Here is a 23,938-nt window from a genome sequence, read left to right on the forward strand (position 1 = left end):
AAAATATTCTTAATATATAAAGATTAATAATAACTAGATGCCTAACCAAAAGAAAAATGGGCAAAGCAATACAGGAAAAAGAAAGACAAATGACCAGTAAAGATGAAAATGTTTTCCTCCCTGCTAATCAAAAGAATTCAAATTAACACAATAGGGAGATAACCTGTTTTACCTAATTTTGCAAAGATTTAAAAGATGCTAATGGCATTGTTGGCAAGGGCAAGCTGAAACAAGCACTTCTGTGCTTCTAGTGAGAATATAAATTGTTTCAGGTTTCCTGGAGGACAATATAGTAATATATATCAAAAGTTTTAAATATATTTTCCCATTTATACCTAGTAGTTCTATTTCTAGCAAATCATTTCAAAGAAATAATCATATATATATGTATATATATGTAGCTATATGAATTTCTTCCTGTAGTATTAATTCTAAAATTTATTATGAAGTATTTAAAAGATGCAAAAAGCATAAAGATTAATGCAATGAACAACAGTGCTTGTTCAACAGTGTGCCCAACAGTTATTTTTTTCTTTTTATAAATTTATTTATTTTATTTTATTTATTTTTGGCTGCGTTGGGTTTGCGTTGCTGCACACAGGCTTTCTCCAGTTGTGGCGAGCAGGGGCTACTCCTCGTTGCGGTGCGTGGCCTTCTCATTGCGGTGGCTTCTCTTGTTGCGGAGCATGGGCTCTAGGTGCGCGGGCTTCAGTAGTTGTGGCACGTGGACTCAGTAGTTGTGGCTCACGGGCTCTAGAGCGCAGGTGTAGTAGTTGTGGCACACGGGCTTAGTTGCTCCATGGCATGTGGGATCTTCCTGGTCCAGGGCTCAAACCCATGTCCCCTGCACTGGCAGGCGGATTCTTAACCACTGCGCCAGCACGGAAGCCCCCAATATCCATTCTTTATCTGCTGATGAAGAAATAAATCATTATCAATAGAGTTGAAACCCTTTATGCATCCTTCTCCCCATGCCTTCACCCTCCTTCACTTCCAGAGGTGCAAGTGGTATTTGTAATTACGATGTGGCATTATTCAGTTACAAACTTCCTATATGGCCAAGCTTGAGGGAATTGATTAAATAAATTGTGATATCTTGAAGTGGTGAAATATATATTAAAATAATGAATAAAAATTTATTTTTATTAGTATACATGTGATACATACCCATCATTGGACATTTGGAAAAATAGTCTCAAAATTAAACAAAACTCTAAAATCACTCATAATTCTTTCAACCAGACGTAACCATTATAACTTTTGTTGTAGTATCTGTTGTGTCATCTAATCTTTTTAAATATAGTTATATACTGTTTAAAAATTAAATCATGCTATACATACAGCCATATAATTTCCTTTCGTCTTAGGAATCCTCAAGAAATCTTTTCCATTTTTTTTTTAAATTTTTATTTATTTATTTATTTATTTGGCTGTGTTGGGTCTTCGCTGCTGCGTGTCGGCTTTCTCTAGTTGCAGCGAGCAGGGGCTACTCTTCGTCGTGGTGCGCGAGCTTCTCATTGTGGTGGCTTCTCTTGTTGCGGAGCACGGGCTCTAGGCATGTGGGCTTCAGTAGTTGTGGCACGCAGGCTGAGTAGTTTTGGCTCACGGGCTCTAGAGTGCAGGCTCAGTAATTATGGTACATGGGCTTAGTTGCTCCGTGGCATGTGGGATCTTCCCTGACCAGGGCTCGAACCTATGTCCCCTGCATTGGCAGGCGGATCCTTAATCACTGCTCCGGCAGAGAAGTCCCAACTTTTCCATTTTATAGAATATCCTTTTAAAAATAACTTAACAGCTGTGTGGTATTTCATTGTACATATGAATAGTCACTCTATATTTTTTGATATTTTTGTATTATTCCAACTTTTCCTTATTATAAATGAAGCTGCAGTAAACTGTTGCTAAATCTTTGCTATACAATAGTTATTTATTAGGTAAATTCCTAGAAGTGAAATTTTTTGGTCTAAAATTCTAAACGAGTACAATCATTCTTTAGGAGAATATTTACTAACATGATATATTGTTAAGTAAAAAAGTAGACTACAAAGTAATATATGCAATATGTTTGAAAATGTTAAAAAATGTATGCAAAGTGAAGGTGCCAAAAGGAAATACAGTGTTTCAAAATGTTAACAAGGTATCTCTGGGCAGATGGATAATGACTTATTTTTATTTGTCTCTTTATGCTTTTCTGTGTTGTCTAGTTTTTCTACAGTAAGCATATATTACCTTACTGATCAGAAAGAAAATAATAGTTTTTAAAATAATTGAATAAATATTGAAAAATTACACAAGTACAAGGTCCAGGGACTAAAACTTCAAAACTATCCTTGTGAGAGAGACCTGGGGCTCATAGTAAACCACAAGCTCAAAGTCAACAAGATGTTAAAGCTGTTTAAGAATAAAATGCCAGGGACTTGCCAGGTGGCACAGTGGTTAAGAATCCGCCTGCCAATGCAGGGGACATGGGTTTGAGCCCTGGTCTGGGAAGATCCCACATGCCGTGGAGCAACTAAACCCGTGCATCACAGCTACTGAGCCTGTGCTCTAGAGCCTGCGAGCCACAACTACTGAGCCCACGTGCCACAACTACTGAAGCCCGCACGCCTAGAGCCCGTGCTCCGCAATAAGAGAAACCACCACAATGAGAAGTCCACGAACCGCAATGAAGAGTAGCCCCCGCTCGCCGCAACTAGAGAAAGCCCGCGCACAGCAATGAAGACCCAATGCAGCCAAAAATAAGAAAAAAAAAGAATAAAATGCCATATTACATTGTCTAGAACAGAGCAAAGTAACAGTCCTTCCATGGTCTAAGTCTGTGGGACTACAAATGCCACACTGTATTCTGTAGAGATGATATGGTGTGTTCACAGAAGTGGCACTAGGTTGTTAACAGCGGTCAGAAGCTGGTACAAATTACTGGGTCCAGCCATCCAGAAAGGTACCAGGGGCTGATTATATTGTATATCAACACAAATCCACCATTGCTGGGGATGCCTGAAAATAATTTTTTTTTCATTAGGATTCTAACCCCCTTCTTGGCAGCTTTGTCTTTTGAGAGTGGAACAACTAGAAGTCTGAACCACGAGGTTGAAGGAAGAATGGTAAACTCGAGTTGAACCAAGGCCAGCATTTAACTCCAAAGGAATCCAGTCTGGGGAAGGGGGCATTCAGACTTTCAAGGGGATGATCAGAGAGAGGCAAGTGACTGCACCGTGATTGTAGCTGACATGCTATTTTTGGAATAGGCATTGGGAAAGGGCTCAATCTCTGGCAAGAGCAGGTTAAGTTTTCAGGGAATGGCAGGAGTCCAGTCCTATAGACACGCTAGGGAACACAGTAAGGTATACACTCCACAAAAATGCCAATGCCCAGGACCCATCCTAGTGTCATTGTCACAACTATGATGGTGAGAAGTATAAAAAGGTCTGTGTTTTTCTTTTTTTTTTAATTAATTATTTTTGGCTGCGTTGGGTCTTCATTGCTGCACGTGGGCTTTCTCTAGTTGTGGTGAGTGGGGGCTACTCTTCGTTGTGGTGCACGGGCTTCTCATTGTGGTGGCTTCTCTTGTTGCAGAGCACGGGCTCTAGGCATGTGGACTTCAGTAGTTGTGGCACGCAGGCTCTAGAGCTCAGGCTCAGTAGTTGTAGCACCTGGGCTTAGTTGCTGGGTGGCATGTGGGGTCTTCCCGGCTCGAACCCACATCCCTTGCATTGGCAGACAGATTCTTAACCACTGCGCCACCAGGGAAGCCCCAGGTCTGTGTTCTTCTACTAAACTAAATTTTTATCTTGAATCACCATTCTGCCTAATGGCAGAAAGTTTAATCTGGTTAATCTTTGTTTACTTGATCACCTCAGTTTTTTTTAAACTCATTTTGGTTCTGTTCTCAGACACTTTGGGGACTCTGTTTCCCTTCCATGCCCCATGGTAAGGACTGCCTGGTTCTGTCCAGTCCTTCTTTCTGGGAGAGTCTTATCCTGTTAGCAGCCTCCTGGTTGGCATTCACTTGCCAAACCCTGTGGTCATAAATGCCCCCTGAATTGCTCCCCTCCTGTTCTGTCTGGTGATGGGTCCCTCTGCTCTGGCTGCCTATCCAAAGTCAGAGCTTTGGCCAAATCCCCCAGGAAGCACCTCATCCCAGATGTTAGATCCTAGCTGGATCTTGCTTTCCTTATCTCCTTGTCTACTCTGGGTGGGCTATAGTAAATCAAGAAGTCTTCCTTTATAGCAAAAATTGTCCTATTGCTGTCTAATTCTTACACAATAAAACAGTATAGACATCCTATAGTATGCTGGGCAAAATCACAAAATCTGATTTTCTTCCTTGATTCCAGAAAGTTCAGTAACATAATTTCACAGAGAGTTTGATAAAATCAAATTTCTTCATCAATTTCTCTGGAAGTAATTTAAATTATTTTAAAGCAAAAGGAACGGTAGAAGGTAAAATTGGGACGTTCTTCTGTTACAGTTATCATGAAAAAGAAATTGCAAAAATGAAAAATGGAAAGTGATAAATATCAAATTCTTTAAGGATCAAACGATGGGAACAGATGGGCAGAGGAAAGACCAAGTTTATCAACTTTTCAGATAAGTTAACCGAATTACTGGCAGATGTGATTTGTGTCATATTTGAAGAGGGTGAGCTGACCAGGACCATGTTGCAAAGAACAGTGACAGTTATTTTAACAGAGGGAGAAAGATTGGGCATAAAAAAAGAATAGGAAATTGATACAACTACTTATGAATTTCACTGAGTTCAGTGGCATTTGTTGACAATATTAGAGAGAGAGGGAGGGAGGGAGATTCTAAAATAGTGCCTGCCATAGTAGAGGCTTAATTAATATTTGTTGAATGAACATAGTGGAGTTAGTTTAAACTACAAGTGTTCCAAATGAAACTCACAGAAAAGCCTTCTCTTAAACATGTTAAACAAAGAGGGGGAAGGATAGGGAGTTTGGGAGTGACATGTACACACTGCTCTATTTAAAATAAATAGAGGGATTGGTTCAAGATGGTGGAGTAGAAGGACGTGCGCTCACTCCCTCTTGTGAGAGCACTGGAATCACAACTAACTGCTGAACAATCATCGACAGGAAGACACTGGAACTCACCAAAAAAGATACCCCACATCCAAAGACAAAGGAGAAGCCGCAGTGAGACAGTAGGAGGGGTGCAATCACAATAAAATCAAATCTCATAACTGCTGGGTGGGTGACTCCCAAACTGGAGAACAGTTATACCACATAAGTCCACCCACTAGAGTGAAGGTTCCGAGCCCCATGTCAGGCTTCCCAACCTGGGGGTCCGGCAATGGGAGGAGGAATTCCCAGAGACTCAGACTTTGAAGGCTAGCAAGATTTGATTGCAGGACTTTGACAGGACTGGGGGAAACAGAGACTTCACTTTTGGAGGGCGCACACAAAGCAGTGTGCGCATCAGCACCCAGGGGGAAGGAGCAGTGACACCATAGGAGACTGAACCAGACCTACCTGCTAGTGTTGGAGGGTCTCCTGCAGAGGCGGTGGGAGGCTGTGGCTCACAGTGAGGACAAGGACACTGGCAGCAGAAGTTCTGGGAAGTACTCCTTGGTGTGAGCCCTCCCAGAGTTGGCCATTAGCCCCACCAAAGAGCCTGTAGCCTCCAGGGCTGGGTCACCTCAGGTGAAACAACCAACAGAGAGGGAACTCAGCCCCACCCATCAGCAGACAAGAGGATTAAAGTTTTACTGAGCTCTGCCCATCAGAGCAACAGCCAGCTCTACCCACCACCAGACCCTCCCATCAGGAAACTTGCACAAGCCTCTTAGATAGCCTCATCCACCAGAGGGCAGACAGCAGAAGCAAGAACTACAATCCTGCAGCCTGTGGAATGAAAATCACATTCATAGAAAGATAGATAAAATGAAAAGGCAGAGGACTATGTCCCAGATGAAGGAACAAGATAAAACCACTGAAAAAAACTAAATGAAGTGGACTTAGGCAACCTTCCAGGAAAAGAATTCAGAAAAATGACAGTATAGAGGATCTAGGACCTCAGAAAAAGAATGGAGGCAAAGATCAAGACGATGCAAGAAATGTTTAACAAAGACCTAGAAGAATTACAGAAGAAAAACCTAGAAGAATTAAAGAACAAACAAATAGAGATGAACAATACAATAATTGAAATGCAAAATACACTAGAAGGAATCAATAGTAGAAAAACTGAGGCAGAAAAACGGATAAGTGACCTGGAAGACAGAACGGTGGAATTCACTGCCACAGAACACAATAAACAAAAAAGAATGCAAAGAGATGAAGACAATATAAGAGACCTCTGGGACAACATTAAACACACCAAAATTTGCATTATAGGGGTCCCAGAAGGAAAAGAGAGAGAGGAAGGACCTGAGAAAATATTTGAAGAGATTATAGTTGAAAACTTCCCTAACATGGGAATGGAAATAGCCACCCAAGTCCAGGAAGTGCAGAGAGTCCCAGGCAGGATAAACCCAAGGAGAAACACACTGAGACATGTAGTAATCAAATTGACAAAAATTAAAGACACAGAAAAATTATTAAAACCAACAAGGGAAAAACGACAAATAGCATACAAGGGAACTCCCTTAAGGTTAACAGCTGATTTCTCAGCAGAAATTCTAAAAGCCAGAAGGGAGTGGCACAACATATTTAAAGTGATGAAAGGGAAGAACCTACAACCAATATTACTCTACCCGGCAAGGATCTCATTCAGATTCGATGGAGAAATCAAAAGGTTTACAGACAAGCAAAAGCTAAGATAATTCAGCACCACCAAACCAGCTCTACAACAAATGCTAAAGGAACGTCTCTAAGTGGGAAACACAAGAGAAGAAAAGACCTACAAAACAAACCCAAAGCAATTAAGAAAATGGTAATAGGAATATACATATCGATAATTACCTTAAATGTGAATGGATTAAATGCTCCAAGCAAAAACCACAGGCTTGCTGAATGGATACAGAAACAAGAACCATCTATTTGCTGTCTACAAGAGATCCACTTCAGACCTAGGGACACATACAGACTGAAAGTGAGGGGATGGAAAAAGATACTCCATGTAAATGGAAATCAAAAGAAAGCTGGAGTAGAAATACTCATAGCAGATAAAATAGACTTTAAAATAAAGAATGTTACAAGAACAAGGAAGGACACTACATAATGATCAAGGGATTAATCAAAGAAGAAGACATAACAATAAATATACATGCACCCAACATAGGAGCACCTCAAGACATAAGGTAAATGCTAACAGCTGTAAAAGAGGAAATCGACAGTAACACAATTTTAGTGGGGGACTTTAACACCTCACCTACACCAGGGACAGATCATCCAGACAGAAAATTAGTAAGGAAACACAAGCTTTAAATGACACAATAGACCAGATAGATTTAATTGATATTTATAGGACATTCCACCTGAAAACAGCAGATTACAATTTCTTCTCAAGTGTGCATGGTACATTCTCCAGGATAGATCAGATGTTGGGTCACAAATCAAGCCTCAGTAAATTTAAGAAAATTGAAATCATATCAAGCATCTTTTCCAACCACAATGCTATGAGATTAGAAATAAATTACAGGGGAAAAAACCCATAAAAAACAAAAACACATGGAGACTGAACGATACATTACTAAATAACCAAGAGATCACTGAAGAAATCAAAAAGGAAATCAAATAATACCTAGAGACCAAAGACAAAGAAAACACGACGATCCAAAACCTATGGGATGCAGCAAAAGCAGTTCTAAGAGGGAACTTTATAGCAATACAATCCTGACTCAAGAAACAAGAAAAATCTCAAATAAACAGTCTAACCTTACACCTAAAGGAACTAGAGAAAGAACAAACAAAACCCTAAGTTAGTAGACGGAAAGAAATCATAAAGATCAGAGCAGAAATAAGTGAAATAGAAACAAAGAAAACAATAACAAAGTTCAATAAAACTAAAAGCTGATTCTTTGAGAAGATAAACAAAATTGATAAACTTTTAGCCAGACTCATTAAGAAAAACAGGGAGAGGACTCAAATCAATAAAATTAGAAATGAAAAAGGAGAAGTTGCAGTGGACAACACGGAAATACAAAGCATCATTAAGAGACTACTACGAGCAACTGTATGCCAGTGAAATGGACAACCATGAACAAATGGGCAATTCTTGGAATTCAGGTAAACTTTCCAAGTCTGAACCAGGAAGAAATAGAAAATATGAACGGACTTATCACAAGTAATGAAATTGAAACTGTGATTAAAAATCTTCCAACAAACAAGGGTTCAGTACCAGATGGCTTCACAGGTGAATTCTATCAAATGTTTAGAGAAGAGCTAACACCCATCTTTCTCAAACTCTTCCAAAAAATTGCAAAGGAAGGAACACTCCTAAACTCATTCTATGAGGCCACCATCACCTTGATACCAAAACCAGACAAGGATGTCACAAAGAAAGAAAACTACAGGCCAATATCACTGATGAACTTAGATGCAAAAATCCTCAACAAAATACTAGCAAACAGAATCCAACAACAGATTAAAAGGATCATACACCATGATCAAGTGGGATTTATCCTAGGGATGCAAGGATTCTTCAATTTGTGCAAATCAATCAATGTGATACACCATATTAACAAATCGAAGAATAAAAACCAAATGATCATCTCAAGAGATGCAGAAAAAGCTTTTGACAAAATTGAACACCCATTTATGATAAAAAATCTCCAGAAAGTGGGCATAGAGGAAACCTACTTCAACACAGTAAAGGCCATGTATGACAAACCCACAGCCAACATCATTCTCAATGGTGAAAAACTGAAAGCATTTCCTCTAAGATCAGGAACAAGACAAGGATGTCCACTCTTGCCACTATTACTCAACATAGTTTTGGAAGTCCTACCCATGGCAATCAGAGAAGAAAAAGAAATAAAAGGAATACAAATTGAAAAGAAGAAGGAAAACTGTCACTGTTGGCAGATGACATGATACTATACATAGAGAATCCGAAAGATGCCACCAGAAAACTACTAGAGCTAATCATTGAAAATGGTAAAGTTGCAGGATACAAATTAATGCACAGAAATCTCTTGCATTCCTATACACTAACAACGAAATATCAGAAAGAGAAATTAAGGGAACGATCCCATCACCATTGCAAGAAATAGAATAAAATACCCAGGAATAAACCTACCTAAGGAGGTAAAAGACCTGTATGCAGAAAACTATAAGACACTGATGAAAGAAATCAAAGATGAGACAAACAGATGGAGAGATATACCATGTTTTTGGATTGGAAGAGTCAATATTGTGAAAATGACTCTACTACCCAAAGCAGTCTACAGATTCAATGCAATCCCTGTCAAATTACCAATGGCATTTTGGTAATGCCATTGGTAATTTGATAGGGACAACAGAACTAGAACCAAAAAAACTTAAAAAATTTTTATGGAGATACAAAAGAGCCCGAATAGCCAAAGCAGTCTTGAGGGAAAAAAGCAGAGCAGGAGGAATCAGACTCCTTGACTTCAGACTAAAGCTACAGTAATCAAGACAATATGGTACATGCATAAAAATATAGAAATATAGATCAATGGAACAGGATAGAAAGCCCAGAGATAAACCCATGCACCTGTGGTCTACTAATCTTTGACCAAGGAGACAAGGGTATACAATGGAGAAAAGACAGCCCCTTCAATAAGTGTTGCTGGGAAAACTGGACAGCTACATGTAAAAGAATGAAATTAGAATATTCCCTAACACCATACACAAAAATAAACTCAAAATGGATTGAAGACCTAAATGTAAGACTATTACACTATAAACTCTTAGAGGAAACCATGGGAAGAACACACTTTGACATAAATCACAGCAAGATCTTTTTTGACCCACCTCCTAAAGTAATGGAAATAAAAACAAAAATAAACAAATGGGACCTAATGAAACTTAAAAGCTTTTGCACTGCCAAGGAAAGTATAAACAAGATGAAAAGGCAACCTTCAGAATGGGAGAAAATATTTGCAAGTGAATCAGTGGACAAAGGATTAATCTCCAAAATATATAAACAGCTCAATATTAAAAAAACAAACAACCCAATCAAAAAATGGGCAGAAGACCTAAATAGACATTTCTCCAAAAAGACATAAAGATGGCCAAGAGGCAAATGAAAAGCTGCTCAACATCACTAATTATTAGAGAAATGTAAATGAAAACTACAATGAGGTATCACCTCACACCGGTTAGAATGGGCATCATCAGAAAATCTACAAACAACAAATGCTGGAGAGGGTGTGGAGAAAAGGGAACCCTCTCACACTGTTGGTGGGAATGTAAATTGATACAGCCACTATGGAGAACAGTATAGAGGTTCCTTACTAAACTAAAAATAGAATTACCATATGACCCAGCAATCCCACTACTGGGCACATACCCAGAGAAAACCATATTCAAAAAGACTCATGTACCCTGATGTTCACTGCAGCACTATTTACAATAGCCAGGTCATGGAAGCAACCTAAATGCCCATCGACGGACGAATGGAAGAAGATGTGGTACATATATACAATGGAATATTACTCAGCCATAAAAAGGAACAAATTGGGTCATTTGTAGAGATATGGATGGACCTAGAGCCTGTCATACAGAGTGAAGTAAGTCAGAAAGAGAAAAACAAATACCGTGTAGTAATGTATATATGTGGAATGTAGAAAAATGGTACAGATGAACTGGTTTGCAAGGTAGAAATAGAGACCCAGATGTAGAGAACAAACGTATGGACACCAAGGGGGGAAAGCAGCGAGGGGTGGTGGTGGTGGTGGGATGAATTGGGAGATTGGAATTGACATGTATACACTGATGTGTATAAAATTGATGACGAATAAGAATATGCTGCATAAAAAATACCTAAAATAAAATTCAGGTAAAAGTTATGAACACATGGTTCATAGAAAAAAATACGAATGGTTCTTGAATATGTAAAAATTGTGCAATCTCATAATGAAAGAAATTAAGTTGAAATAAAAAAGTAATATAAAATAAAATAAATAATAACTCTCAAGGACCTACTGTATATTAAAAAAAATGGAGAGGGGCAAGAGAATGATATAGATGAGATGAGACTGGTCATGTATTGATAATTCTTGAAGCTAATTGATGGAGTCATGGGGACGTATTACACTCCTTTTTCAACTTCTGTGTATGTTTGAAATTTTCCATAATAAAAAGTTAAAAATAAAAAGTTTTCCATAATAAAAAAACATGTTAAGTAAGATCAATTAACCGAGATCTTTCTTTGAAAGGAAATGTTATGTTTTTGGAGGAGTTTCTCAGGTCATATTTGTAGGGCTAGTCCTCAGCTGGGATACACTCACTGGCCAAACTGATGCTTATGGTAATTGGTGTCTGTTCTAATTGGTTGATGTCCCTGCAGTACTGGCAGTTTACTACTCTGTTGTGACTGGTGTGCATCTCTGTATCTGTATCAATCAAAAGAGGTCTTTGACGCAGATGTGCAGTGAATCAGTGGGGAAGGGAAGGATGTTGAATTGATGGTATTGGAAAAACTGCCTAACACTTGGGTGAAAACATCATATCTCACCTCACAGGACAATAGATTACAGAAGGAATAAATAATTAAATGTTAAAAAAAGAAAACCGTTATTAAAATAGAAGTAGAAAAAAATAGGTGATCATCTCATTTTCCGTACAGCAGCAGAAAACAAAGGAAACAATCATCAAGAAATGCTTGATACATTTACCTAAATAAAAAATTTTAATTTTATATATCAAAAATCATGAACAAAATTAAAAAGCAAAGGGTAAAATGGGGAGGAAACCATTTGCCACAATTACAAAAAAGGATTGCTATAAAGGGTTTATATAAATAGACTATGAAACCATTAAGGTCTCAATAGAAATATTGTCACAGGACATTAATAGGTAATTTACAAAAGAGGAAATGGCTAAGGAACATCTGAAAAAGCTGTTTAATGACAGTAATCCCAAATAAATAAAAAAATAAGACAAGAAAACCTTTTGTTTTTTTAACCTATCAAGTTAGAAAAGGTTTTTTTGGGCAATAATATTAATCACTACTAGGGACAGTAGGAGAAAGCAGCATTACTCACATATTGCTGCTAAGACTGAAAATTGCTGTAACTACTCCTAAAAATCATTTCGATCATATATTTTCAGAGCCTTAAAAAAGATTTATATATATGGATCTAGTAGTTCTAATTATAGAAGTCTACCCTACAAAATAATCTTCAACTCAAAGACTTATGCACACAGATCTTCATTTTAGCATAATTTACAATAGCAAAACCCCAAATCTACAAACATTCAGCAAGAGAAGTATTTATGTTATACTGGCATGATGCAAAATTAGCAGTCATTAAAATTGAAGTAAATTAGTAGTTTGGGATTAGCATATACACACTACCATATACAAAATAGATAACCATCAAGGACCTAGTGTGTAACACAGGGAACTATACTTAATATTTTGTAATAACCTGTAAGGGAAAAGAATCTGAAAAAGAATATATATATATATGTATTACATATATTTGAATCACTTTGCTGTACACCTGAAACACACAAAATTTTAAATCAACTTCAATAAACTAATAATAATAAAAAAAATAGAAACAACAAAAAAATGAAGTAACAGATGACTTTTAGTGACATGGGGGAAAGTAAGTAGAAAAAGTAGAATGCAAAATTTTATACACAATAGTTCAAGCCAAAAAAAAAAAAAAAGAAAGGTAAAAAGACTGGAAGGAAAACACCAAAACAGCAACAGTAGTTAACTCTTATTGATGGGAATAAATACTTGTTTTCTTCTTTATAGTTTATGCTCTCATTGTATACTTATACTAAGTTGTCTACAATGAGCATGTGTCACTTTCATAATCAGAAAAGAAATCATTATTTTAAAAGAAAAATCTCTGGAATTAATCTAGATTTTACCTGGCAGAAAACATCAGAGGAAACCATATTGGTGAATTGTTTTGTAATATTTTTTAAAGCAGAATTTCACAGTTCTATTCAAACACAAGCCCCAAAGTAATAACCTCTTTTTTTTTGGCAGAGCGGTAGTAAATAATAACTAGGCAAAATTCGTGTATAATTAGTTTAAAAAAAATGGTTAAAGTATCTCTATTGAAAAAATAGAAGAATAAAATTTCCTTAGCAGCTCAAGGTTTCTTTGAGAACACAGACATTTTTGTCTTATGCCATCATTACTAACTAGTGTAGAAATTTCACAGTGGCATTTCGTTTCAGCCTTGCAGTTTCTGAAAGTATTGTTTGATCTCAAGATCAAGAAGATTTACAATGTGGAGATAACTTGCTCCAAGCTTTCCATAACCATCCTCCTCCACCTTCTCAGACCTTCCTGGCTTGCTTTTATAGTTATCTGTCCTCTTCCCAGAGTCTTGGTAGATTCACACACTGGTGACAACCCATGTCTTTCACCCAGATCCAGCCCCAGGCAAAATTGTCAAAGATCTGAAGTTAGTGGCACTTCCTTTCCCCAGCCCCACGTCTGGTGCATTCCCACCCTCTCAAAATCTGCTCTCACATGCTTTAATCACACTAAGCTACACTAACACTTTTGAGCATCTACTATACACCAGGCATCCTGTTAAAGGCTTTCACCCATAATATTTTATTTATCCTCACGATAACCTTGCAAAGGTTTATTTGCCTCATTTTACAGATGGGAATGCTGTAGCCCAGAGAGGTTAAGAAAGTTGCCTGTGGTCACACAGCTAGCCATCGCTAGTACAGGTTTTGGAGTTGTCTGATTCAAGAGCCACGCTTATTCGCAGTTGGTAGGGCCAGTACTTTGGACCCTCAGGACTCTTTTCCAAGCCTTTTAAATTCAGTCATACAAGATAGTTGTCTATTTCCCAAGTAAAATTCCAATTGTTCTTAAATTGGAAAGAGTCTGAAGTTTTTCAGTTTTCTCCCAAATAATAGACATTTCCTGAAGGATAAGGACATGTGCCTAATTATAGCTAGTAGATCTATCAGTTGAAAAGAACATTACTAAATGGATTTGGGCACCATTCAGTTGTCACAAATTATCACACCTTTCCTGAAGCCACATAATAGGGAACAAGAAAATTCACGGGCTTGTCTTTCTTAACATCATTTCCCCCCACTAATCTAAAGATCCTCCCAGAAGGTAATTAATTTCCCGTTTTCCCTCTGTAACTAATCAAGATTTAAATACACTAATTCTCAAGAAATTCTTAATTTCCCGTTTTCCCTCTGTAACTAATCAAGATTTAAAAACACTAATTCTCAAGAAATTCTTCTTTACTCCTTAATCAATTCTATAGCTCCTAACAAGCTGTGGGCCCTCAGGCAATTTACTTTGGGCCTCTGAGCTACAGATTTCTCCTCTGTAAAAGGAGGATTGGATTAAAATTCATACCCTTCTCCTAAAGTTGTGGAAAGAATTAAATGATACAATGCAAATAAAGTTTTGGATAGATGGGTGGCTCAGGAAGGTATACTTCCGTATTCCACTCCCCCCCTCCTTTGTATATTGGTATTTTCTCTATGTAAAAGTTACTGTGTCATCCTAAAGGTTTTCTTGACCTTTTTTCTCCAGGACACTAAATTTCTATTCCTTAATTCTTTTCCAAGAGACCTTATTTTCCAATCATGTACTTATTGTAACCTCCCCATTCCACATCACGTTAAAAACAAGACCTAACAGGGTTTGTATAAAGCCAGCGATAAATCTCTGTTCCGTCTCCCTTTCCATTTAGCTCCTCTCCCCACAAAAAACCCTCCCCTCAAGCAACAATAACCCAAAAAACCCGGAGTGACAGAGAAACAAGGCATTCAAAGTTATCGATTAAATAATCTTCCTTCCGTGGTCAAAGAAGGAATGCTTGTCAAGAGCGTAGGTTTAAAGTAAGAAAAAACAAAAAGATGCTTTTCCTAACCAACTTCCTATTCATCGTCCAACAGCAGCAGCCGTTAGGGTCCCTTCTCTGCACAAGGGCAAGGTGCTGCAGGGACGTTTAACACCTGGCCCTGGCTCTTGTGAAAGCCTGGCCAATATCAAACATCCTGGATCACAGAAATGTTTATGGTGAATATGATACGAGCTGGGGGAACGAAATATTTCCCACCCAGTAATATTAAATGGCAATGCTTTTGCCGACTTGATTATAAGGAATTCTTCCTGGTGGTCAAAACCAAGGAATTAGGGACCTAAAATCCTACAGCTGGAAAAGAAGCACCCACTTCCCCAGTTTAAGGAATATGAATTCTGTGTTCAAAAATTCCCACACTCTCTGGTTAGTACATCCACTGATTTAGAAAATGCCCTGGAAGTTTCTGATGATGGAAAATCTTCTTTTTTTTTTTTTTTTTTTTCTTCAGGTCTCCAGACACTTGGTGCTTAAGTGTCTACAATTTAAAGTTTTACATGTCTTCCTTGGGCTGTCATATGTCTACCTATCCCGCCGAGGACATCTCCCTGAATAATCTGAGTGGAGAATAACGATCCTCTCTCCCTAGGAGATTTATCCGAAAAGGAACGTGCGCGGGGCCGTATAAATTCCGAGGCTCAGATTTCGTTCCCCGCTGGTCAGATGGTGCGGTCGGCGGGCCCGAGGGATACGTACAGCTGTCCCTACTAGATAGAGGCACGGAGCACAGGTGCTCGGCCTCCCGCCACCGAAGTCGCAGGGAAACTCTGCTGCAGTGACATGTGAGTCGCAGGCAGTTGAACCTCGGATGGTCGACCCCTGTAGGGGGAGGGGGAAAAATGAGTCTGAACTACGCCCAGGACGATTGTCCCGATTAAAGCCCCTGTCCCTCTGCCGCCGGCCCTCCTTCCACGCCGACGAAGAGCCTTGGATTTGCACCTCGCGGTCTGAGCCTCCGCTGGCTGCATCTTGACTATCACTCCGAGCGGTCTGGACCGGCTCGGCGGCGGGGCCTAAGCCTGTCCCGGGCCGCGGGGGGTGGGGTGGCGTCGCTGTCCCCGCCCCGGCGGCGGTGACCGCAGCCCCTCGTCCCGCGGTGGGCGTGCCCCCCCGTGCGCCCCGCGCGCTCCTGGGGCGCCGCTGTCTCTGTCGCGGGCCGAGCGCCACGCGATCTTCCTGCAAGTCGGGCTCGAAGCGCGCTCCTCACGGTCGCTGCGCCGCCCCGGGGCGCCCGGCAGCCCCGTCCGGGTCCGGCCGCTGTCGCCGCCGGCCTCGCCACGCGGTGCCTCCGCCCGCCCCCCCACCCCCACCCCCGCAGCTGCCTCGTCCGGCCTTGTCGCCGATCGTGCTGCAGCGCGACACGGGGGACCCAAGAGGCGCAGTCTCGTCGGCTGGCCCCGCGGTTTCCCTGTTCAGCCGCCTCCCATCCGGGAGAAATCCACGTTTGATGGGAATCTTTGATCAATCCCAGCATTTCCCCCAGGTGTTCAGCGACCTCGATTTTTAATTATTCTACACTCCCTTATGATTCGTTCATCTCTTTCCTCTTTAAGGTTGTGGGTCGTTCAAATTTTAGACCTGGAATATTAAAAAAAAACACGTTATATTTACAGTTTTATAAGGGGGCATCGGTGGGGATGGGGAACTGGACGCTGAGTGAGTTTTTAATTTGCAGACAAAAATCGTTTCACTGCGTGACCCAGGCTCTTAATATTCCTCTCTGAACCTGAATTGCTTCATCTATAAAGTAAAATTTAAAACAGTTATATCTCACCTGCCTTCAAGTAGGGGGTTGGTCAGATGACCTCATGAAGGATCTTGCAGGGCTAAAATCTCTAATGATTTTGTAATCTGAGGATTTGAAATTTAGGATTAGAAATATGTCATTTCTTTAAAGCAGTGAGTGAAGAGCATTTTCTGTGCATCAAGTATCAGATGCAGGGGGTCTTTTCTCTCTCCCTCTCACCAGTTGGGGCAGGCTAGGGCTCTCCACACTCTGAATGTCAGTGCCACAAACACATAATCAGGGCGTCAGACCTGGGGATTATCTAGTCCTTTAGGATTCTTTGTGCCATTGAGTCTCTCCACTCATATTGATAATATAACAGTTAATTATGTATTTTGAGTTTCTCCTCCTTGTCTCATGTTTTCAATTCTGGAGAGAGAGAGATTAAGAGAGAGAGAAAGGTGACTAGTTCTCATATTTAAAATACCAAAAAAAAAAAAAAAAAATCAATCCCATTGATCAATGTGGAAAACCAAAGACCCAAATCCCTTCCATTACCCTCCACTGTGATTAAAATTGAAGTGTTCTAAAAAATGTCATTTCAAATTGAAGCAGAATCTCTCTCTCTGCCTCCCCCACCTTCTTTGCCTCTTTCTGTCTCTGCCTCTGTCTCTCTCTTTTTTTTTTTTTTTTTGTAAGGGAGACACAGGGGCCGCTCAGGGATGTTTTTTTGATTCAGGAGTTTTTAGGAGGCCACATCTCAAAGCCAGCTGAGTTGACTGGTTGCTGACTTGAGGTGTGCCCAGTATGAAGACTGTACTGCACTCCAAAAGAATCTAGAATATTTTTACAGGATAAATTACCTGTGCATTTACATTACTGTATTATTTCATATATCTTGTTTTGACCCACCCTTTCCCCGGGATACAAGAGCCGACCTTCTTCGAGAGGGGGAGAAAAAGAAGGAAGATGTGTGAGCTCCCCCTGGTGCTCTCCCGTATTCAGGCGGATTGAAAAGAATTGTAAGGAAACACGTCTACACAAGCAGAAGGAAAAAGAAATTATCTGGATTATTTCTTTAAATAAAAAGCACACTTCCATGCTCATGTGCAGAACACTTAAGATCAAGGTCTCCAGGCTTTGAGTCTTTTCGATTCTTTATGTCACCTTGTCAGTGTAGACCTGCCTTTATTAGCTAATGTCATCTCTGTCAAGAGTTGGAAGAGGAATCCATGCCGTGTCAGAGAATAAGTTGACAAAGCACGATTTGAAGTGGGGATGTGGCAGGTTGCCCTGTGGGTGGGATTACTCTTGGAATCAAATTGGATTACTTTTTGTCCAGAATTGTTCTCTTTTGTTAGTCTATGGTTATTCATTTGACTGAATAATTATCACACATTTCTCTTTGTGTAAAAAGAAACCAGAGAGATATCACGGGGCTCTGGTACAAACCACCTTGACCAGTAGGGCCTTTAATTCTAGACGATGTCTCCTATCACAATGGTATCCTATACTTTTAATGGCGTTTTAGACACCTGGGTTCAGAGACCTCTTTGGGCTGTGGTCACCGGTAAAGGCTGCGGGGGAAATTCCACGCAGTCCACTGGGTAAATTCACCACAGTGGCCTTCAACAATTTGCTAACATGTGTTTAGTTAGTCCTGCCTTTGGTCCACACTATGGGGAGTATAAAAAATGCAGGAACATAATCCCTGCTGAGACCTGGTCAGATCAGCTAAGGGACAGACTTCAGTGTTCATTATAATAAATAGGTCGATATTATCATGATTCTTTCACCTCATAAGGCAAGGGGGAGCTTTGGGTACATTTATTTTTCTATGTGTAATTCTAGCTGAGCAAGGGTCTGGTCAAGCCAAAAGAGGATCTGAAGGTCCCAGTTCTTCCGCTGGTTCCTGGGATGCTCCTTTCCTAGAATTTAATCACGGAGCGCTGAAACCCACTCAGAAGACCACGGAAGGTTTTAACTGATCAAATTCATTCCACTCCCGTGTTCTTATTTCTCCCAGCACACCATGCTCATTCCCCTTTACCTCTTTGCTAGGCCGTTCCTCCGGTCTGCATTGCTTTCCTCTGCTCCCCCGACCCCAGCCGTCCAGTGTCTACATTTAATTACTCTCTAGAGTGAGGCTCCCCTCTTTCCTGACAATTCTCACCTGCACAAATCGCTCTCTCTTCTCTTTCTGCACTTATTGTTTGTACCCCACAATGAGCTCTCCTTATAGAGAGCCCCATTCCCTGATTTAGAAAACCTACACATGTATGTTACCTCTGGCACCGAATCAGAAGCTCCTTGGAGAAAGGGTAATGGCTTTTGTTTCTTCTGTATCTTCACACTACCAAAGTGTGCCGATAACAGTGCTCTGTTAAATGAGCAAATTGAAATAATAATTCTGAGGGATTTTTTTTTTAATCTCAAAAATTTTTTAAATCCCATGTCTCTTCCATGAAAAACTGTAAAATTAAGGCGCCATTTCCAGGAGTTTAATTAATGTATTAGTTGTGCTTTGCCTCCACCCCAGAAGGGTTTAAGGTGGGCTTAAAATATTAGGAAAACTAGGCAAGATTATTAATTCTGTCCCTTCAAGCTCTAAAATTGCATAGTTCTAGATCCCAATTTAAACAGTGGAGAGATTTTTTTTAAAGGTAAAAGGTGTGCTTTGTTATCTCTCTCATTCTCATGTTAAGGAAAAAGATCACAGATAAAACATTTCGGAAATATTTTTGCGTCTTCTTTGCATAGCACACACACACACATACACACTCACACTAGAACTGTACTGGCAGTGAACATGGGTTGTTTAAAGTATAGCTATTCAACTGTCATATAAAGTGAAATCTATATTTTCTCTCCCTATATGACTATATATTTAACATCTCTATGCATATGTGTGTGCATACATATGTATATGTTATATACACACACTCCACATTATTATTTCAAGGGGGATTTTGCTCCTTCTGGCTACCAGCAATAACTAGTCAATATTTACACTCTTGAATATCGATGATGTCGTGCATACATGGGAAAACTGTGGAAAACATCTCCATTTTCAAACAGAGTTTTAATTATTTGTAAAGCCTTCAATTGTTCACTCTCTGATGTCATGGGTTGGTCCTCACAGTGTCAAGTGCACTGTCCAGAACCCCCGTAGTAGTATAAATAGGCTTCTAAAGCCGGGTTGATTGATGTTTGGCATGAAACGGTATTCCTCTGAGCACATATATTCCTTCTGTTCACCATTTTCATAGAAAAATACCAGGGCTGATTTTTTATTCAAATCTCCAATTTATGCAGGGTTTAAACTACTAAATACCTAAAGCCTTCTTCAGATCTTTTTCCCTTTTCTGTTAGGTAGGTAACTAAATCTTTTGCTTCAACACAAATAAGAGTTGGAGATTTAGCAAATTCCTGTGGGGGAGAGAACGAGTTTATTAATTATATTGAGAATCAAATAATATGCTTCTTTGACACTAACGTTCCATCCTGCTCCACCCCAAGTATCCTAGGGGACTACTTTAAAACCTTTATCAGGGTCTAGATTACTGCATTTTTGGTTCCTTGGAATAAGGAATTTAATGAATGGCGTTGTGAGTTGAAGAGAGAATTTGAGATGTTTTAAGATGTAAGCTGAAACAGTGAAATGGTTATTTTCAAAGTATGTCCCAGGGATTGTAATATAAAACATCACCCCCCAAAAAGCACAATAATGTACATTTTCATGAGGTTTAATAAATTGTTAACACTGATGAAATGTAAATTTTTCCTTCATGACCCTTATCTGCATTTGACAGAGTCCTACAGAAAACTTTAAGTACCTGTTTAAAGCAATTTGCAAGATATTGCAGAGAATCCCAGCAATAAAAAATGATTATTTATTTATTTATTTATGTTTTTGCGGTACGTGGGCCTCTCACTGCTGTGGCCTCTCCCGTTGCGGAGCACAGGCTCCGGATGCGCTGGCTCAGCGGCCATGGCTCACGGGCCCAGCCGCTCCCCGGCATGTGGGATCCTCCCGGACCGGGGCACGAACCCATGTCCCCTGCATCGGCAGGCGGACTCTCAATCACTGCGCCACCAGGAAAGCCCAAGAATGATTATTGATCTTCTTAAAAATTTTGATATTGACAATATTAAAGCAACAGCCTTATCTGGATTGAGCTGATTTGGGCTAGTGTCTGTATTGGTACCTTTATCAAGGGTGCCCTTTTGCTTTATAGGCTTTATATTAGAAGCAAATTTTACTTGAATACAATTTTACTCTTACCTGATGGAGAGCAAAATAGTATTTACTGAGTGCTTATTACATACCAGACACTGCACTAGATGCATTCCATGTATTATTACACTGGATTTTTATAGCTACTATATAAAGGAAGATACATTATTATCACTCTTTTAAAGGATGAGGCCTACAGAGTTAAAAGTGATCTTCCCAAAGTTTCCTGCTCTCTTCATCACTTTGGGCTGCTGTAACAAAATACCATAGACTGGATGGCTTATAACAACAGAAGTTTATTTCTCACAGTTCTGGAGGGTGGAAAGTCCAAGATGAAGGTGCCAGCAGATTCAGTGTCTGGTGAGAGCCCACATTCTGGTTCACAGACAGTACTTGCTAGTTGTAACCTCACATGGTGGAGTATGCAAGGGAGCTGTCTCAGCTGCTTTTATAAGGGCACTAACCCCATTCCTGAGGGCTCCACCCTTATGACCTAATCCCACTGAACTCATCGGTAGCTTTCTCCCTGCCCCAGTGGACACAAGAAGGTCTAGTCCTGGATCCTGTCAGCTGGTTCTGTTCAGTGTCAGGTTATCAGTTCATGTTTGGCCATGAGGCAGGGAGAACTACTCCCCTACTCTACAGCTTTGCCTAAAGTGAGACACTTCCTTTCTTTCATACTCAAAAGCTAAGTAATCTGACCATAGAGTATAGTTATCCTAAGAAAGTTATAAAAGGATTGGCCTTACATTTCTCTGAAATAGCAAAATAATGGGAACACAGTCTTGGCCTGATTGGCAAAATGACAGATGCAATTGGGTGAAAGAAAAGTCAAAATTATGGTTGATAATTAAGAAGAACCGAGATGAAACTTCAGATGTCATATGACTAACGATGTTTTCTCTCCTCTTTGTGCTCAAACGTCTTTTTTAAAGCTCAATTTTTTTCGTAAATCTCAGTGATAATTTTTGTATTAAAGAACTAAGTGGAATTTTTAACTCAGAGGAAAATTCTCTGGTGTTGGAGTTAATCCTTGAAATCAATCAACAAGTCCTTTAAAGTCCTTTAAATCATCATGAGATGAAAGGCCTCTTTGGATTGAAAGCCAAAGAAGTAATTCCTTGTCTTGTGTGTGACCGAAAAGAATGATTGTGAGCAGTGATCCCTGCTTTTAAGTAGAGTACAGTGTCATTGCCAAGATAAAATTAAAACATAAGAGACAATTAGAACAACGAAACAATATGACACTCCTAGTCTATAAGGTTAGAGTCGAGAATGACTACTGAGCACTGGAGTAAGCTCTTTGCAGAGAAGGTTGGGTTTGAGGCAGTTGATATCAGGAAGCCACTGATGGTTTTATACAAGTGAACAACTTGAATGTGAGTTCTTTCAGGTTAGAGGTGTCTTAAAATCTGGTAGCTCAAGCATACGTCACACATCATGGCGCACAATAGGTGCCTGAGAAAAGTTTATCAATAGTATAAAAATGGAATCTAAGTGGTGAAGAGATTAGAATCAGGAAAAAGATGATAGTCTCTTTGATGACCAGAGGTATGCTAGATTGTTTTTGCCAGCCAGGACCCATAATAGCTATCAGTACTGGGTAAGATCTCAAAACTTTTTCACTAAAATTAACGAGTTAGTCTTGGACAACCATCAGGAAGTTTTCAAACCCTTTTAGTAATTAAAAAAATGTGGAATTTGAATTTAGTGCAAAGAAATAGATCCCTCTCTTGAGTGAAACCAAGAAATGATCTTAAGCTCAACTTTCAAGGGAAGTAGCATGGTGGAAAAAATTATGGGCAAGGGAGTCAGACACATCACAGTGAGTAACTTGGCCACACCAGTTGTTGTTTGTACATGATTAGCTGGGGGACCTTTGGTAAGGTCATTGTTCTGTGCCTCAGTTCTGTGACTTGAAAAATAGGGATGATGATGTCTATCCAGATGGACTGTGGTAAGGATTAGCATTTATAAACATCGGCACAGACTCTGGTCCAGAGTAGACCATTTACTGATGCTCCTCTCACTTTCTGTTCTCCTACAGAATTGAGTTAAATGAGAGCCTCGACTCAGGTGAAGTCAGGGCGTCCTGAAGGTCCTGGGCTACAAAGACTGGGTCTCATTGGTTGATAAGGACCAGCGCCATGGATGCCACCAGTGTACAGGTCAGAACACGAGTCCTGAGCACAAGGGAACTGTACTGGTGAGTACAGACAGAAAAGCTCTGGGCGCTGAGTTAGGCTTGTGGAATATTCATTGTTATAGCTCAAGAGGCAAAAGGAAAAGAAGAGGCAGTCACGAAAAAGAATCACTTTACATGCAATGGAAGGCAAAAGAGATGACTACCGTTGGTCAATAATAATATATAAGTGCTTTAGATTTCTGTGAAATGATGTGATCCTGTGTTCACTGATGGGTGAACAGAAAAAAATGGGTCCTGATGAAAGCTTAAAGTGAGCCAGCCTGTGTTCAGCTCAAAAGGAGTTCTTTCTCTTCTTGGTATGAGCAAAAGGACTGGGTCTGTTTAATTAAGGAGAAAAGTGTTGGGAAAATTTGGACGTACTTTTATTTCTGCAGTGGTGGAAGCAAGTTTACCCAAGAATTGAAAGCCAAAGCCTCTGTCCCGTAAGTGGAGGTTTCTAGACCCTGGATATTTTCCATAAGAACTTCCATTCCATGGCTGTCAGGCTGCTCTCCTAGGCTGCTTGCCAGCAGTAGATGGAACAATTGACTGAAGTCTACGTAGGGGCTGCCGCCCCACCAAACCTGCCTCTTCATTTCCAACTTCTCCCTTTATTCTCTTTCCCAGCCTTTCCCTGGGTGCATAGCGGTACTGAGTAAAGAGTCGTTACAGCAGTTTCTAAGGCACTTGGGCGTACTGTGTGTTGGTACATCCTTGGCTGGTGTGGCCTTATCCTGGAAATGGTTATGTCAGCTCCTCCTAGCCCAGGTGCCCTGGTGCAGTGCATGGGTGCATCAGCTCTGTTGAGCGCTGCCCACATGGGATCCATCT

Source organism: Delphinus delphis, chromosome 13 (assembly GCF_949987515.2).
Source record: "Delphinus delphis chromosome 13, mDelDel1.2, whole genome shotgun sequence".
Taxonomy (NCBI): Eukaryota; Metazoa; Chordata; class Mammalia; order Artiodactyla; family Delphinidae; genus Delphinus; species Delphinus delphis.